Consider the following 18,082-nt stretch of genomic DNA (forward strand, 5'->3'; position numbering starts at 1 on the left):
TGAACCATTTTAACTAAGTAGAAAATTACACCAAAATAGTCAGAAGCATTTTATAAAATAGAAGAGAGAATATAATTCTTCTGTACACTTAGGCTGACAATATCAATATCAGCCAACATGTACTGATTGACAGGCACAACGGTTTCATTTTATTTCATCTTTTCAGCATCTCTTTGTTAAGGATTATCATCACCATTTTCTAGATAGAAAAACTGAGGTTCTTTCAGGTTAACTAACACAAATCAAAGTTACACAGATAAATGGCAGGCCTGGAAATTTAATCCAGGGTTCAAAAAAACTCTGATTTTAACTGTGCTATTTTACCTCCCTCCTTGTGCCCTCCTGAGCTGGGGTTCACTTGGTCACCCACGCCCACCTCACCCGGGGTGGCCCTGAGACAGCTGAGGGGAGAAGCTGAAGGGTCTTCATTGTTCGTGAGGCAGGGCTCGGGCTGGGAGTCCAGCGATCTGCCCTTGGGCAGTGTCTGAAGCCTCAGCACAAACAGTCTCTCTCTAACAATCACTGACAGCGTCCAAGGGTTTCTGAGGGCAGAAAGACCCAGCCCTGGGAGTGGGGGAGACAGAGGAAGAGGAAGATGAGTCTCTTTTACCCCTTATTAGTCATCCCCCAGATTCCTCAGAAGACAGAGAAAGACGGGGGGAGAGAGAGAGAGAGAGAGAGAGAGAGAGACCTAGCAGCAAAGCAAGATTGGATGTTTCCCTCTCATACCCCAAAAAGGCTCTGATGGTCAAGCCCTTGTAATTTATTACATTGTAATTTAGCCCTACGACATGTTCAGATGGGCAAAAACCAGATGTGGGGAAAATGCAAACACAAACCTTTCCTGTTACCTTTCTGCAGCCTCCTTTTTCAGTGTTCCTGTAATTTCCTGGGAGCCACACTTTGGGTTCTAGGAAGGTGCAAGATGCCCAGGACCCAGTTTCCACATGATCCCTTTATGTTAACTGGCTTTTACTTTGTCCACCACCTCACTCCTGGGGTTCCACAATAGGATGCTCTTCCTTACGCTCTCTGAGCTTTAAATATTGGGTATCTCTGCTCTGACATTCTCTACAACCTATATGTTTAACAAGGAGGGGCAAGAGATTGAGTATTTAAATTATGGTACATCCACTCCAGATATTATTTTGACATTTCAGATGCCACTGGAGGTAATATAATAGCTTCATGCTTATAAAGCCAAGTATAGAGAACAATATTCAAGATTAAACATAAACTCTGATGATGGCACATCCAGGTGGTTGAAGCACAGACTTTGGAGTCAGACTGACCTGAAATACATTCTGCCCTTTGCCCACCATGTGACTCTGGGCAAATTTTTGCACCTTCCATAGCCTCTGCTTTTTCTTCTGTAAGAATGGTGATAGCCAACACAGAGTTGTTCTGAGAATTAAATGAGATGATATCATTTTGAAGTTTAGCAAAGTATCGGGCTTGTTGCAAGCATAAAATAAATGGTACCCCATTATCTTAGAAAGAAAATTGAATGCAGGGGAGGGAGGTGGAAATTCTCCAAAATCCAAAATGTTTGTAAAATTCTCCAAATGAGTGAAAGTGGGGTTAAAAAAAACTCAGGAGAAGGGATTTCTGGGTAGGAGCCACTTACTTGAGATCAGCCTGGTCAGTCTTCAGGATCCATTGAAAGGAGCCCATTGGACACTTCTTGGGTTATGGACCACCACATGGGCAAAACACAAGGCTGTGTTCTTAGCACATTTAGATCTACTTATATTCACCACTAGCTTTATATTCAATATTTAGAAGGATCCAATTAAGTGAAACAACCATGAAAAGAAATCTACCTGGCAATTTTTATCCCCAGTGGGGGTAAAAATATATTTATAGACCTGATTATAGGTCATTCATCCAGCCACTCTTTACTAATCACTCTTCTGTACCACGATGCTGCATTCCTTTCTAGGGTCTTGGGATTAGGCCAGAAAGACACAGCCCTGCCTTATGTTGCTTACCCACCGAAGGTGCTGTGCAAAAACCTTGCAAGGGCAACTTCTGGGCAGTGGAAATAAACCTGGTTTGCCTCTTTGGGTTATTCTATGCTTTCTTGCATTTCTATAACAGACATGTATTTTGTTGTATTCAAGAAAAAAATGTATTTAAAAAAATTTGTCTGCTACGAAATAACCAGTTCAAGCACATTTTAAATTTTCAGTTGATGGGTGGGTGTCAGGGTAAGCCAACTTCAGAGTCTCCTACATTTCTTGTGAATGTGAGAGCAGCTCCACCTGGCTCTAGCAGTAAGCCTCTTTGAGCACTGGGAACCTTCACTTGCCAGGAAGGTAGGCGCAGCAAGTCTTAATATTCCTTCCTTCTTCTTCCCCTTAAGATGCACTATGAAGCCCAGAGAATGTGGCTTGGATTACTTTTGAACATGGTCATTTCTAAGAATTGACTTTATGTATTAGTCTGTTCTCATATTCCTATAAAGAAATATTTGAGACTGGGTAATTTATAAAGAAAAGAGATTTAATTAGCTCATAGTTCTGCAGGCTGTACAGGACGCAAGATGCTGGCATCTGCCTGGATTCTGGTAAGGCCTCAGGAAACTTACAATTATGGCAGAAGGCAAATTTCATCTCACATGGTGGGAGCAGGAGCAAGAGAGAAGAGAGAGTGAAGGGGGAGGTGCTACACACTTTTAAACAAACAGATCTTGCAAGAATTAACTCACTGTCATGAGAATGGCACCAAGCAGATGGTGCTAAATCATTCATGAAAAATCTATCCCCATGATCCAACCACCTTCCGCTAGGCCCCACCTCCGACACTGGGGACTACAATTCAACATGCGATTTGGTGGGGACTCGGATCCAAACCATATTACTTTGTTTTAGAAATTCATTTCTATAACTTAAAATTATTACTAGAATTTCTTGACCTCCTACATTGTACAAAGCACTTTGAATATATTTTCACTGATCTTGACAATAAACTGAAGGAATATATTATGATTAAATAAGTTGCCCATAGTTATAGAGTAAGTGTCAAAACTGGAGTCAAATGAGAAAAATCAGACTCCAAAACCTAGATTTTCAACCACACTACTCCACTGCATCCTGAACTACTGCTTACCAAATGATATGGGCCTTATGGATCTATATTTAAGATGGGGTCAACCTTAAATGCTGGAGAACCAACAACTGGGGTTCAGGTTAATGCCTGAACCCAAAAACCAGTTATCAGTAATTCCTCTTTTCCTGCTGCCCCAGGGCAAACACCAAACCCTTTGCTTTTGTTAATTTCATTGATAATTGCTACCAGGAATCATGTGAGGACTACAAAATTTAATAGGAATAAGCAAATTACAGGAAAAGCAGAGCCTCATGAGAGCGGTGCTCAAATATGGGCCAGATTCTCATATTCATAACAATATGAAAGATAATTAATCATATGGCCATTATTTTTTGAACACCATCTCTGTACCAGTGCTTTATAGGTACTACCTTGCTTTTGAGGAAACTGAGGCACAAATTGAGGAAACTGAGGTTTATCAACTTGCTCAAGTTCACAAAGAACCTGGATCCTGACCTAGACCATCTAGATCCAGAACCATACTCTTAACCAGTACTCCTCCACTGCCTTTACTGGATAGCCTAGCTGTAGAGGACAGAATGGGTAGAAGAGAGAGATTTCAACTCTGTACAAAAAACAAAACAAAACAAAAACAAACAAACAAAAATCTTCCAGATGCTTGGAGCTGTCCAACATCATGGTGAATTACCTTAAAATGACAAGTACTCTTCCATTGGAAATGTAGTCAAGGTTAGGTTTACGCAACCTGGGATGCTGAGCAGGTAATCTCTGCATTGTGTGACAGGTGGAAATAGCCTCAAAAGAGAACTGAGTTAGATCGGAGCTTTCAGATTTTGTGCTGTCTCACACTAGGATACAGACTTCACCTTCAGATTCCCTAGCCTGGGACCACTGTGAATTCCAGATAAACTAACATTTATTGAGGCATCAGTTTCCTCCTTTCCCCGCTATCAAAATGTAAGACCTACACAAGTTTGAAGATCGGACCAAGTATCTCTGTTTTCACTCTTCCTCCACTAGATGTCCTGCTTCTAAGACCCCTTCCAACTCTGAGGTTCCACTATTCTTTCTGTGGGATACTAATTGCTGAAATACACCTGATATGCAAGAGAAGGATTTTCACCACGTTGCACAAGAAGCTAATGGATCTCAGGATTCATATAAAAGTCTTCTCCTAAAGCAGAATTAATATTTCTAACCACTTCCACTATTACCCCAAAGGGTCAATGGTCAACCCACCATATTCTTTCCCCTGGCCAATTGCAATAGCCTCATCATTGTCTGCTTGCACTCATATCTGCCCTATATCAGTTCTTCACATTGCAGCCAGAATGATCCTTAATATATATTAATCAGGCCATATCAATTCTCAGTTCAAAGCTTTTCACTGACTTTCTGTTTCTATTAAAATGAAAGACAAAGTCCTTGCAATGATCTCCAAGACCCTTTGTGACGGGTCCTCCTCTACCCCTGGCCTCACCTCCCATGCCTGTCCCCTCATTCATTCTGCTCCGGCCACTGGCCCCATCCTCTAACACACCATGAATTGCTCCTGCTTCAGGACGTCACATTTGCTGTTCCACCTGCCTGAAATACTCTTCCCCCATACAGCTGTATGACTCACTGCCTCACTTCCTCCATGGAGCTGCTAAAATCTCAGCCTTATCAAGGCCTACAACTAGTCCCAAAGGACAATTTCAAAAAAGGCCACCCTCTTAATCAAGTGCTTTGATCCTATCTGCCAGAAAGTTTTCACAGCAACACAACCTATAATAACCATGAGGAGAAAAGCAACCTATGGACTTGTACAAAGTACAATCCCAAGTCGTAGCTCCAGATGGGAAGTTCTCTGACTACTCCATGTAAAAGAGCAATACCTGCACCCTGCCTGCAGCACCCCCATCTTCCTTACCTTGTACATTCTTCTCTCTAGGACTTATTAGCATCTAATATAGTTCATATCTATTGGTTTATTCGTTTGCTGACTGTCTCTCCACTCTGCCACTAGAACGAAAGAAGCCAAGGGCTTTGTGTTATTCATGTTGTACCCCAGCACCTACTACCACGCCTGCCACATAGAAAGCACTCAAATATTTCTTCAATGAATGAATGACAGAATGTTCTCAGCAACGTAGACTGCAGAGTTGAACATGATCAGGAAAATGTGGGGGGAAATTATGACTTTAAATAGAAATAGGTAGCTACAAGGTTAAGTGCCCAAAGTATATATAAATGGACAGATCATGTAAATCTATGCATATGTCTGAGCAAATTCAAGAAAAAGAAACAAGGCAGGACACTTAAAACCATTCCTGTTGCCTGTGAGCTGGCTTCTCCACTGGTGCAAGCACCCAATCTGTAGATCTGATGAGAGGTGACAACGTTCTAGGGGTGTGTGCGTTGTTCCAAGCCAGGGGCTGTGAACACAAAGGTGGCAGAGGTAGAAAAATAAAACTGATCCTCCTTCACGATCCTTCTTGTCATCAGCTCGCACACCGCCATACCAAGGAAAAAGAGAGCAAGTGAAGCCTAAGATGTAACAGAGTGGTTTTCACCCATCTGGAGTCAAAGCTGAAGCCCAGAGACTGCTCTCTAAAGAACTGTCTGCTGGCCTGAGAGACCACCTGTCTTGGTGATGAGCAAATAAACAGCTCCACTCACTAGGATTTCACAATCTAAGAGGGTCTCTGAGGATATCATATCAAAACACATAGAGGACCATTTATGAGCAGCCAGCTAGTCAAAACAAAAATATGGGAGAAATTAAACAGAAGCAAGCTTCTAGCACAGGGAAAATATTGAACTCAATTTATTCCAATACATGCTCCTCCTTTGTAGAAATGCAAAGAAACTTGGAGCATAATTTGGCCCACCTCTGCTTTGATGACCTGTATGAAAAAAGGATTTCCTCTTTCAGCCTGAAACTCCTGTAAGAGCAGTAGATACAAGTCACATTGGTCAGAGCCTTGGCTACACATTTTCTATGGAATGTAAACATACATTGAAAGATTTGTTTTGTGGGGGTGCTTAGTGAGCATGTAATCAGCTACATTTGATGCTCCTCTTCAGGGAAAAGGATGTAAACTCTCCCAAGGTCATGACTGATGTAATTTGGGGGAAACATCTCATTCATTTCTGAGGCACATCCACTTTGTTCTTAAATAATTAAAATATTTAATCCCAAAATTTCTTTTCTGCCCCTATGTGTGTCAATCAGGACTGTGTGAGCAACAGAAATCCTTGAGTCACATAAACAATTTTTATTGTAAAATGCTATCAGAACTGCGTGTGTTTTAGTATAATCCATTTTCTGTCAGGCATTTGACTTAATGATATTTCCTCTTCTACTTATGTATTTCATTATCTGTTTTTGTGTCTTCAGAAACACAATAAACTATAATGAACATGAAAAGATTGGTATGCTTTTCAGAGCATGCTTCATTTTTCATCTTTAATGGATCTTTTTGTAGGGTTCTCACAACAAATTGAAAGAGAATAAAACATTCTCTTGCTTCATAATCAAAGTACTGCTCACACTTCCAGCAACCTTTGGAAGGGGAATCCTGGCTATTGATGTCCCTGGAAAGAGTGGTAGAAGAAAAGGTAAGTGCCTTTGCTTGAGAAAAGAGTGGCCTCCCTCCAGCCACAGACATTCAATGGCCACACCCTCTAACTTCCTCTACTTCCTTCCTTCCGCCTTCCTTTCCTAGATAGTCTGATGTTTTGGGTCAATTCTAATTGCATTTGTGTTTTGCATTAAAACACACAGTATTCGCTGTTCCAACAGACATTATTTTTGAGAATATAAAGCACAATTTCTTCTCTCCATTCCCTTAAAAATATTTTTTCTTCCCTCTTTTTAGAAATTTCCTGAGAGTAAAGAAAATGTAGTTACTGTCACCTGGAATCTTGCTACTCAAGTTGTGGTCCTCAGACCAGCTACATCAGTATCACCTGGGAGCTTTTTGGAAGTGCAGAATCTCAGGCTCCACCTCAGACATACTGAATCAGAATTTGTATTTTAACAAGATCCCCAGGTGATTCACTGGCACATTTAAGTTTTAAAAGCACTGAGTTAGGTCAAATTGAGTGGAATAAATGAAGCCAAATATAAAGTTTAGATATGGAAAAACATTAATGCACAAAATGACTTTGATCTTCTAAGAATGTAGTAAGAGAGGCTTACATAATTTAAATATTTCTTTCATCTGACCTTCTTTTCACATGTTTCCCAAGTGCATAAAAGTGTATGACTGGAAATGTACAATGTCCCGAGAAAACATTTATAAAAATCTGTCTGGCATTTTTTTTCTGTATCAGAAATTGAAGACATGGAAGAAAGATGAAAACACTGGCTACTAAATACCTGTGTGTGGTTACTGAGTGTGGTATACTTGGACACCAAGCTCCCCCACTCATCAGATGTCACAAAGACTCCTTTTACTCTTGGATAATTTCAAATCAAACTGACCTCCCCAGGTAAGCCCCTTGTCACTTTCAGAAGAACCCCTTTTAATGTGTGCCCCACTAAGATTTTAAACTCAGAAACTCAAGACTTTACTAAGTTGCTATACTTTCAAGCTCTAGGACATTTTGACTTGGAAGGGAAATTACTTGGTAAAATGACTAGCTATTCACTTGCTCGGGAATGGGAGGTTTCAGAGAATGTAGAATTTTCAGTTTTAAAACTGAGACAGTCTCAGCATAACTCGGTTGGTTGATCACCCTATTCTAACATCATTTATGACACCCAATTGGCCTAATGAAATTGGCACACAAAAACTAACTTGTGAAGGCAAACAACTTTCATAGAAATAATTTACTGAAACTGCAAGGGAATTCTCTGGGCCCTCACATTTGAGAGGCACAGAATCGAACAGATCATCCAAGCAGATTTCTTTAAATTGGCTGGAAGTGCACAGCTCTTGTTTCGGCATCAATAGATGTGTTCAGTTTCAACTAAGCAGTTCGCTAACTGCATTGATTTTTAAGGCCAAGCTGAAGGTATTGAGAAAATATCCAGATGACACAGAAACTGGAATGTTCAGAGGCTGATGAACAAAGGGAGAATTTTGCTCCTGTTGCTTATTCCTGGGACACCTCTAGCTGGGAATACATATCCCAGGGCTGTTAGTAGTTTTAACCTTTCTTTGGCCACTTGATGGTCAAACGATTCTAGTACATCCCTGTGCCTAACGGCTCTCAAAATACTCTGGGAATACAAGTTCCTGCTCAAGGTCCAACAGCTGTCAGAGCAGATGGCTGGGGATTTGTTTACTGTGGTCCTAAGTATTACCCTTTAGCTCTAAGGCACTGGGAACAATTTGACAAATTTGATTAACTGAGAACAATATGATGCTTGCCTGGAAAGCTCACTCCACACTTTCACAGAGTTCCTTATGTTCTTTTCACGGTCTGAGGATACGGGATGATATTAGCTACCACCTCAGTCCAATGAAACTATCAGAGAAAACAAAAAAGTCACCCTTGGCTACCCCTTTTGTTTTACAACTGAATGTTTGTGATACACATGTACAGCCAGCTGTTCTATCAGAGATGCTCAGAGCATACCTAGTCCTGCCTTTAAGAAAAAGAAATGTGACTTCATGTTCCATGGCACTCTATGGCTTATTTGTCAATTACAAAGTGTGTCTGCTTTGTGAAACTAAAAATAAATAATTAATCTGCTGGAAAATCTTATTCTACCTTCCCAATTTGCCTCTGTTTTTCCTCGTCTCAACTTCCAGTAGTTTCTTTGGTGAACATCTCACGGATGGCTTGCAAACCATTTTGTGCTTTGAGATGGTGTGTGTATCCCTGGGTCTGTGAAAGGCCACTGCTGCAGGGTGGGGAGACAATAGTCAGCTCTGGGAAGTCTGTGGGAATTCCTGAGGGAGCTGCAAGTTACTATGAATAGCCCGGCATTCTAGCCCGGCATTCGAAGAAGATTTGCAGAGGAGTCTCCTGCTGTGCCCTCTAGCTCTCTACTTGATGGAGACAAACCCAGGGCCTGAGAGGTTGGGAAGGGCTCAGGGAGGACGCCCATTAGGGGACAGGCTTTCTTGTGTCCAGATTCCACTTGGGTGACCCTGGGGAGAGAGACTGCTGGCTCTTTTCCAGAGCCACAATGCTCCATTTACAAGCTGCAATTAGTTGCAAGCAAAATTTGTGCATCCACTACTAACTGTCAGCTCAAGAGGTTGAAAGTTCAGTCCTGGGGAGGTCAGGATGTCTTCCAAGGGACTGATGACTTTGCTTACAATCTCCCCTCCCCCAGTACAGTGGGGACCCTTCTGTAGGGGAGAGAACCACATTCCAGAGTGGGATGTCTGCAAAACTGAATGATCTGTGCCAGACAGGCTCATGGTTCTGGGACTATTGGCATAGTAGGCAGATGTACCCGTTATACAGTGACTTTTCTACAGCAGAATATTGACTTAATTTATAATAAATATAGCCATTTGAGAAGAGTAAGGCAAGTAATGCTCTAGTGCTGTTAGGATTTAGCTGCTATTTCAAAGTTCAGCCAGTTTTGCTTGCATATTCCATGTGGAATAAAAAAGCCAGAAAGGCCCAGAAAAAAAATGAACTGTTCTTTGCCAAATCAAAATGTGTAAATAGTTCTTCTGAGAGCATAACAAAGGGTCTATTTTGCCTTTAGACACCAGAGCCAGAAACAGGAAAAGGCTACAATTAACTAACTGAAGCACAATGTGAAGTTAATCAATAATGGAACGATTATGACGAAGATGCCATACATTAACTCTACCTAGACATGAGTGCTGCTTTCAGAGCATGAACATTCTTTCAAATTCCAGATACCACTTTTTCCCTTGTGAGGCTGCATTTTAATTTTCCACTGTCTCCTCTATTCTCATTTGCAATCCTCTGAATCTCACTGTAAACTGTGACTAGATTCCTCCTTCCCCCATTTGTGGTGTGTGATGTTGGAATCCCTGCATTGCTCTTCTGAGAAACGGAGAAGACTTCCATTTGGAGACTGAGCTGACAAGGATTGAATTCTTTATTTATTTTATTTTATTTATTTATTTTTTGAGACGGAGTCTCACTGTCATCCAGGCTGGAGTGCAGTGGTGATCTCTGCTCACTGCAACCTCTGCCTCTCGGGTTCAAGCAGTTCTCCTGCCCCAGCCCCCGAGTAGCAGGGACTACAGGCTCATGCTGCCACGCCCAGCTAATTTTTTGTATTTTAGTAGAGATGGGGTGTCACTGTGCTGCCCAGGCTGGTTGCAAACTCCTGAAGTCAGGCAATCCACCTGCCTCGGCCTCCCAAAGTGATGGGATTACAGGTGCGAGACATGGTGCCTGGCCCTTTATTTCTTTAATGGGCACACAGCAGCCACTCATTATATGATGTTGACTCCCTTAGTTGAAAGTAAAATTAATCATGACATTTACATTGAGTAAATCATTCCAGACCTTCCTAAGTTTCTACTCAGGACACCAAACACCAAGAATGGGTCTAACCCGGAGAAAGGTCTTGAAGCTGGGCATGGTGGTGCACACCTGTAGTCCCAGTTACTGGGGAGGCTGAGGCAAGTGGACACTTGAGTCCAGAGAGGTCGAGACTACAATGAGTATGACTGTGTCACTGCACTTCAGCCTGGGCAATAGTGCAAGATCCTGTCTTCAAAAAAGGAAAAGAAAACAAACAAAAAAAATCTTGTAAATTTTCAATCAATACCAAAGCTGACTGCTTACCCCAGCAAGCCCATCAGTAGAAGACAAAAGATGGGCTGGGTGGGAGGCAGACTGGGCTGCCCCCCTTGCAGGAACTACACAGCATGAAGACAGGTGGCACGCTTTTAGACTTCTCTCCCAGGCTTCCATTTACCCAAACTCAGATTTCCAAATGCAAGGCCTTCTATGACAGTGGATATCATGTGACAAAACCAGATACATAGCCTCCCCCACCACAGTAGAACCTCTGCTTCTTCCCCTCCCGTTCCCCCTTGAAATCACTGAAAGCCAGGCGATGTACATGGCTCCCCTCAGAGGGAGTTGCTTGGGTCTCTCTTCTAGACAGTGCTCTAAGAAACAGTCTTTCCCCTCACCCTTCCTATCACCACCCTCCCCTACCACACCCCCTGCAACACCTCACCCAGAGTTAGTCACAAAAATAACTGTTCCATGGTGGGCAGAGTATGATGCCGGGTGATGAATTAACAAGAAACCTCCCGTCACCTGGTGGGTAATTTTTTTCTAATTAAGTTAATTGGATTTTTTTATATTATAAAAGGAGTGCATGTTCATTATTAAAAATTTGTAAAATACAAAAAAAAAGTAGAACGTTGAGGGAAAAAAATAAAGCCTACAGGTGGGTAATTACTGCCCCAGAATTATTAGTCATTTTGACTGGCACCTGGTAATCCATAAATTAGGTTTTTAGAGTCAACTCCAGTTCCACTTTCTAGTTCAACTACTTGTGTCTTTCGTAAGTCAATGCTGCAGTTATTTATCACAGTTTTCTTGGAGAAGGCAAAATCCTTTCTGTCTGAACTTCAGCCCCACTTAAAATTTTAATGCAAAACTGCGTTCCTCAGTTACTGGAGACATAAATTCCTGGCACCCTTCCATTCCAGCCCCAGGGTTTCTCTCCCTCCAGGACTTCTCCACGCCAGCTCCCTTGCCATCAGCTCTCATGGGAGGAGTAGAATTCTTATTTTTTCCCCCACAACAGAAATTTTAAAAATTTCTCTGAAATATGCTGTTTGTATAGTCACATGTCTGAGTTTCTAGCAATTAATCTCTTTATTTCTCTCTCGGCAAAGCATGAAAGTTTCTGCAAAAGAATGAAAGCAAAATACTGAAGCAAATATCAGGCGAGATTTTGCCTCATGTACAAAAAATCAAATATCCATCGACCTCAGCTACCTGCAGCTCAGCGAGGAAGCCACAGATGATCAGCAAAATTCCTAAGCAGCAAAAGCAGCAGCACAAAAATTAAGATTCCATCAGCCACACACTCTCTCACTTTGTCACTCTTCTTTGAACCCCATTCAAAATAATAATAATAATAATAAGCATTCTCAGTTCTCTTAGCCCTAAGGAACAGATTGCAATGTGACAATGGATTCTGGTGGGAATGATGAAGGAAATAGAAAACTTTCAAAGGTGGACACAGGAATTCAAAATATGTATGTGAGCCAGACGTGGTAGCTCATGTCTTGTAATCCCAACACTTTGGGAGGCCAAGTGGGAGGATTAGAGTTTGAGATCAGGAGTTTAAGACCAGCCTGGGCAACATGGCAAAACTCTATCTCTACAAAACATGAACAATTAGCCGGGTGTGGTGGTGGTGTGTGCCTGTAGTCCCAGCTACTCGGGAGGCTTAGGTGGAAGGATCGCTTGAACTTGGGAGATGGAGGTTGCAGTGAGCCAAGATGACACCATTGTACTCCAGCCTGGGCCTGACCCTGTCTCAAAACAACAGAAAATTAAGTGGCTTAGCTGGGTGATCCTGGCTCAAGGTCTCTTATGAGGTTGAAGTCAAGATGTTTTCTGAAGGACAATATGCTATGTGAAATAAACCAGTTACAAGCAGACAAATACTAGCCGATTCCACTTACATTAGGTACCTAGAGTAGTCAAAACCATAGAGACAGAAAGTAGAATGCTGGTTGCCAGGGACAGAGCGAAAGAGATAATGGGGAGTTATTGTTCAATGGGCATAGAGTTTCAGTATTACTAGAAGAGAGGAGTCCTGGTGATGAATGGTGATGATGGCTGCACAGCATGATGAATGTATCCAATACCACTAAACCATATACTTTAAAATGGTCAAGACGGTACATTTTATGTTATGTGTACTTGACCACAATTTTTAAAATGGGAAAAAGAAAGAGATGTCATCTGAAAGCTTGACTGAAAGATCAACTTCCAAAATGGTTCATCAACGTGGCTGTTCACCATCAATGAAGACCTCGGTTTCTCTCTGGCTATTGGCAGGAGGCTCCAGTTCCTAAGCAGGTGGGCTCTCCCTTGGCTGCTTGAATGCCCTCATGACATGGCAGCTGGCTTTCCTTAGAGCAAGAGAGCTAAGAGGGAGAGAGCCAGGAGGAGGCTGTATTGCCCCTTGATTTAATCTCCAAGCTCCTGCACCATTGCTGCCCTCACTTCTGTTTGTGAGACGCAAGCCACTAAGTCCAGCCCATTCTCAAGGGAAAGAGATTAGGTTAGGCTCCATCCTTTGAAGAGAGGAGCACGGAGACACTTGTGGACATATTTTTTAAATCTGCCACACTCCCATACAATTTATTTTTCCCAATACAGAACCCAGAGTGATCATTTATGTCAACTCTCTGTTCAGTGGCTTCTCATCTGATGAAAGTATTAATAAAAGCCAAATTCTTACCATGGGCCTCAGAGCCCTGCATTCCCTAGTGCCTCTGCAAACTCTCAGACCTTACCTCCTATCCTTCTCCACTCCAGCCTCTCCAGCCTCCTCATTGCTCCTACATTCTGCCACTTCCTCAGGACTTCTGCATTTGCTGTTCTCTGCCTGGAGTGCAGATTTTCCCAGCTGTCCAAATGGCTCATTATCTCATGTCCTTTAGGTTTTCACTCAAATGTCACCATCTCAGTGAAGTCATCCCTGACCACTCCATATTTAAAATTGAAACTCTCCCACCTTACTTGTTGATATGGTTTGACTGTGTCCCCACCCAAATCTCATCTTGAATTGTAGCTCCCATAATTCCCTCGTGTTGTGGGAGGGACCCAGTAGGAGATAATTGAATCATGGGGGCGGTTTCCCCATACTGTTCTCATGGTAGTGAATATGTCTCACGAGATCTGATTTTTTTTTTTTTTTTTTGAGACAGAGTCTTGCTCTGTCACTCAGTCTGGAGTGCAGTGGTACCATCTCAGATCACTGCAACCTCCGCCTCCTGGGTTCAAGCGATTCACCTACCTCAGCCTCCCAAGTAGCTGGGATTACAGGCATGTGCCACCACATCTGGCTGATTTTTGTATTTTTAGTAGAGACAGGGTTTCACCATTTTGGTCAGGCTGGTCTCAAACTCCTGACCTCAGGTGATCCAACCTCCCTGACCTCCCAAAGTGCTGGGATTACAGGCATGAGCCACCGCGCCTGACCAATCTGATGGTTTTATAAGGGGAAACCCCTATAGCTTGCCTCTCATTCACTTCTCTTGTCTGCCACCATGTGAGATGTGCCTTTTACCTTCCACTGTGATTGTGAGACCTCCCCAGCCACTTGAAACTGTGAGTCCATTAAATCTTTTTTTCTTATAAATTACCCAGTCTTGGCTATGTCTTTATCAGCAGCGTGAAAACGGACTAATACACTTGTACTACCTAACTCCCTCCCTTACTTTCTTTTCCTCCATAGAACTAATCCTTTTTGTCATCCTATATATTTTACCTAGTTCTATTCTTTTGTGTCTATCTCTCCCTCCTATCACACAAGCTCCATATGGGTAAGCATATCTGTTTTTTTCACTACTCTAAACCCAATGTCCAAAACAGTGTCTGGGGCAAAAGAGGGACTCAGTAAATATTTCCTGAATGTTGGTAGCCAGAGGTAGAAAACACCTGAAGAATCATGCTTCCAAAATGAGAGTCCTCTCTGATCCTCAGAAGTTTATCTCAATGGGATAACCAATAAGAACTAAAAGCTGTTCCTCTAATTTGGACTAGGTAACCACATTTTCATGGGCAACAAGCACCTATCTGCCATCGCTGCATCTTCTGCCAGGGCAAGTTGGATCAAGTGATGCACTGATAATGCAGAAAGCAAAAAACATATGCCAACTAAGGTTGGGGGTGCCCAGGTTGAATTCAGCAAGACTGGCAATGAACCACACGGTAACAAGGACATCTGCGTTGTGGAGTGAAGCAGAGTGAGTCCATGTAGGTTTTATTCTGGCTGTTGGGCAAATTTAATGTCTCTCACAGTCTTGCCATCTTGAGTGCAGGCAATAGAACCAGCCTCTGCAGTGTGATTTGCCCTCCAGCTGCCCTCCAGGGCTTAAGCCCTGGTCCTCACTGCACAGCTTCAAAAGTCAGTTGATGAAAATGCTGAGACTGCAAAAGGAAGCATTGAAAGAGTAATCTGCAAGGCACTGATGCTAATAAAAAGCAACTCAGAGCCTAGGTGTGGTGGCTCACACCTGTAATCCTAGCACTTTGGGAGGCAAAGGTGGGCGGATCACTTGAGGTCAGGAGTTCGAGAACAGCCAGCCTGGCCAACATGGTGAAACCCAGTCTCTACTAAAAATACAAAAATTAGCCGGGCATGGGGATAGGCACCTGTGATCCCAGCTACTCGGGAGGCTGAGGTAGGAGAATTGCTCGAACCCGGGAGGCAGAGGTTGTGGTGAGCCAAGATCATGCCACTGCACTCCAGCCTGGGTGAAAGAGTGAGACTCTATCTCAAAGAAAGAAAGAAAGAAAAAAGCAACTCAGCTCTGAATGGTGGCAAGACAGGCTACCTGACCATGAGCACGACAGGAGGTAGCGTGTCCTCCACAAGCTACCTTACAGCCTGCCCAAAAAGAGCTGGGGGTGGATATGTATTGACCGTAATTACATAGACACAAATAGACCAAAAGTAGGGCAATTTTTCTGCAACACGTTATAAGAGGCATCTTAGAAAGAGCACAGGTTTTCTGGCCAGAGAGAACATGGACTATAATCCTGAGCCTCTTAATAAGTATTTGACCTTGGGCTGAAATGAGACTCCATTTCTTTCTCTGCAAAGTCGCAGAGGTAATACCTAATTAACTGGGCTGTTATGTTTGAAATGTTATTGTTAGTTATTTTTAAGTTATCGATACCAACTAAAGTAGAGCCTAACGATTGTTGTGAGGATGAAATGAAATGCCATGTTGTAAAAGGCCTGGAACAGAGTCAGCACTCAACAAACGTTACTGCACTTTCTTCCCCCTACAACGCCTGTGCTCCTCTGCGGTGTTCTAGAGTGGACAACAGTCCTGCATTGCCAGAACTGAGGAGTTTCCTGGGACAACGGACTCTCAGTGCTAAAACTGGAATAGCCTGGGCAAACCAGCATGGTTGATAGTTCTAGTGCCACTTCACTTCCTGTTAAAGCTCAGACAAGACAACTGCCAACATTTTTTCTTTTTTCCCATTCGGATTCATTGAAAGAATCAGAATCTTTTCTTGTTCCACCAAAACCTAAACAAGACAGCCTGGACCAAGGATTCTTAACCTTTTGGAGGCCAATGATCTCCTTCAGAATCTCATGAAAGCAATAATAGTTAGAGCTGATATTTATTGAGTTGTGTGTGTGTCAGGCACTCTTCTAAATTAAAGGAGATTAAGTTAGTAACCTGAATGTATTAATTCATTCATGCTTTGTAAAAACTCAGTGAAGTAGGTACTGTTCTTTTACCCATCTTACACATGAAAAAAACGAGGCATGGAGAAAGTGACAGACACAGTGGAGGAGTAGGGATTCAGGCTCAGTCTGGCCCTAGAGATCATCCCTTGACTCACAGCAGCCTGCCATTCTTTACGTAGTCTTTCCAGAAATAAACACACCAAGTCAGGCACAAAATTGGCGCATAGTTTCAGAGGACTGAGAGACTCTTTCATAGGTCCTGGATTAGGAACTGTAATCCATGCTGTATATTTTATGGAAAGTTCTCCCTCAAAAAATAATAAAATAGCCAGTGTGGTGGCTCAGGCCTGTAATCCTAGCACTTTGGGAGGTCGAGGTGGGCAGATCCCTTGAGGCCAAGAGTTCGGGACTAGCCTGGCCAACATGGTGAAACCCCATCTCTACTAAAAATACAAAAATTAGCCAGATGTGCCTGTAATCCCAGCTACTTGGGAGGCTGAGGCAGGAGAATCGCTTGAATCCAGGAGACAGAGGTTGCAGTGAGCCGAGATCACACCACTGGACTCCAGCCTGGGTGACAGAGTGAGACTCCATCTCAAAAATAATAATAATAATAATAAAATAAATATCGTTGCCTGCATCATCTTTGCTCGAGCCTCTCTGAAAAGGGAATGGATTTTTTTTTCAAACAAATGCGAGTGACTGCGGTTTTTTTGAAGAGCAGTTCATTGTTGCAGTGTTCAACACTGTAATTTCATTCCTGAAACATACAAATTTAACTAGAATGGTGGATTAGATGTTTGTAGTTAAAGAGAGGAGATACTTTCATAGAAACACTTCCACAGAAAGTTATTTCATTTGTATATTTTTTATTCCACTTCTAGAAGGCAAATAACAAAAACAGATTGATAGCAGCATTTATTTTTAAAAGCAACTTCTGGGACCCTTTCTGGGGTTGTTGCAAATTGACCCCAAATACCTGCACCTGCCTACTGTTTCAGAGAGCGTGTTATGTGACTAGATATACGTTACTTAACATTTCTAGGCCTCAGTTTTTCCTAACAGATTAATTGGACTGGATTTACTCTGAGGTTTCTTTCAAATCTAAAAATTCTATAATTATCTGACTCCATGTGAAGAACCATAACCCTGAGACACAACAGGTTTATTAAATCAGAAAAAAAGCCTTGTATTATGCCCACCAGGATACTTCCTACAGACAAAATTTTTTTGAACTAGTACATTTAAAAGATTGCAATACTAAATTGCTAAATATACTTTTAAATGGATTTAAAGTTGTTAGTATTTTTATTTTTAATGTTTGTTTATTTATTTACTTACTTATTGAGACTGAGTATTGCTCTGTCTCCCAGGCTAGAGTGCAGTGGTGTGATCTCAGCTCACTGCAACCTCTGCCTCCCTGGTTCAAATGATTCTTCTGCCTCAGCTTCCCAAGTAGCTGGGATTACAGGCACGTGCCACCACAAAGGTGTTAGTATTTTTAATGGGCCTATAATATATGTTTGCTGTATTATTTGAGAACATTCAATATTGCCTTCTAAGGCAAAACAGATAAAGGTGAATGAAACTTGTAAATGTTTAATGTATTGAGTAAGCAAGTAGCTTGGAAGACATAAACAGAATTCATAAGCTATGTTATCT

General features: G+C 42.1%; 1 long non-coding RNA gene across 11 annotated transcripts in view; it reads left to right on the forward strand.

The window, feature by feature from the left end:
* LOC129058955 (uncharacterized) overlaps positions 1-18,082 on the forward strand; it is a 118,231-nt gene that overhangs the window by 39,398 nt on the left and 60,751 nt on the right. For 8 of the 11 annotated variants that reach the window (XR_008524452.2, XR_008524458.2, XR_008524456.2 and 5 more), the window contains exons 2-3: positions 6,543-6,675; positions 7,393-7,551. This is a non-coding gene — a long non-coding RNA (uncharacterized LOC129058955). The other 3 variants (XR_010139667.1, XR_010139666.1, XR_008524448.2) reach the window with 3 other exon arrangements.

Source organism: Pongo abelii, chromosome 3 (genome assembly GCF_028885655.2).
Source record: "Pongo abelii isolate AG06213 chromosome 3, NHGRI_mPonAbe1-v2.0_pri, whole genome shotgun sequence".
Lineage (NCBI taxonomy): Eukaryota > Metazoa > Chordata > Mammalia > Primates > Hominidae > Pongo > Pongo abelii.